Source organism: Budorcas taxicolor, chromosome 17, assembly GCF_023091745.1.
Source record: "Budorcas taxicolor isolate Tak-1 chromosome 17, Takin1.1, whole genome shotgun sequence".
NCBI lineage: Eukaryota > Metazoa > Chordata > Mammalia > Artiodactyla > Bovidae > Budorcas > Budorcas taxicolor.
In genome coordinates, this window is record NC_068926.1 from 51630863 (window position 1) to 51632006 (window position 1144).

The 1144-nt window shown below is 44.1% G+C and overlaps 1 non-coding gene across 1 annotated transcript; it reads left to right on the forward strand.

Annotated features, from left to right (window-relative positions):
- The first annotated feature begins 796 nt into the window (after positions 1 to 796).
- TRNAG-CCC (transfer RNA glycine (anticodon CCC)) lies at positions 797 to 872 on the forward strand. Its single transcript has one exon. It is a non-coding gene; the product is annotated as a tRNA-Gly (tRNA).
- Positions 873 to 1144: the final 272 nt, after the last annotated feature.

Below are 1144 nucleotides of genomic sequence, written 5' to 3' on the forward strand. Positions count from 1 at the left end.
TGTTTCCACCTTTTGGCTATTGGCAATAATGCCATCGTAAACATCTGTGCACACATTTTTGTTAGAACACCTGCTGTCAGATCTTTGGAGTGTATACTCAGGAGCAGAATTGCTGGTTCCTATGGTAACTCTACGTTTACCCCACTGAAGAATGGCCAGACTGTTTTCCACATCAGCTGCCCCATTTTACACTCCCAGCAATAAGGCACAAAGGTTCCAGTGCCTCTCACATCTTCACCGACACTTGTTATTTTCTGTGTTTCTCATCTAGCTAGGATATGGGCATGGAGGCTGGTATTCCTTTGCACGAACCCTTCAGTCAATCTCTCCCATCTGCTGATGGACATTTAGGGTCTTTCTGAGCTGGGGTTGCTACAGACCACAATGCTGTGCACACTCTCCCACATGACAGCTGCTGTGCCTCTTCACTTTGGATTTCGCCCCATCCTGCTCTCATTTGGGAGAATCTTTCCCACCTTCCACATCCTTCCTGTCTGATGTGTTCATCCGAGGCAGTGGTCAGGGGAAGCCAGCACCCATGACTTTGATCCATGTTGTCCAATTCTGCTGCCACTAACGTCACATAGCTGTAAGATGCTCATACTGTGGCCACTCCAAACTGAGATGGGCCATGAATAAAAGATACACACAGGATTTTAAGGATGCAGTGTGAAAAAATGTGAAATATCTCACTAACAATAAAAGTAATGTTCTGTATCAATAATGTTGAGATGGAAATCTGTTAAATATACTGATGAAAATGTGTTTAAAATGTATTAAAATTAATGTCAGCACTTCCCTGGTGGTGGTCTAGTGGCTAAGACTCCATACTCCCAATGTGGGGGGCCTGGGTTCGATCCCTGGTCAGGGAACGAGATCCCACAGGCTGTGACTAAAGACCCTGCACACAGCAATGAAGATCTCCTGTATGGCAGCTAGGACCAGGTGCAGCCAAATTAATTCAATAATTTTAAATTTTTAACTTTACCTGTTTCTTCTCACTTCTTAAAACATGCAGCAACTAGGAAATTTAGACTACTTGTCTTGCATTTGTGGCTCACATCTCTTTTCTAGAGGACAGCACAGGGTTCCTTTCTGTTTCTTTACCTGGGTTGTCAATTTCCTGTGAGACAGGAAGTCTCTC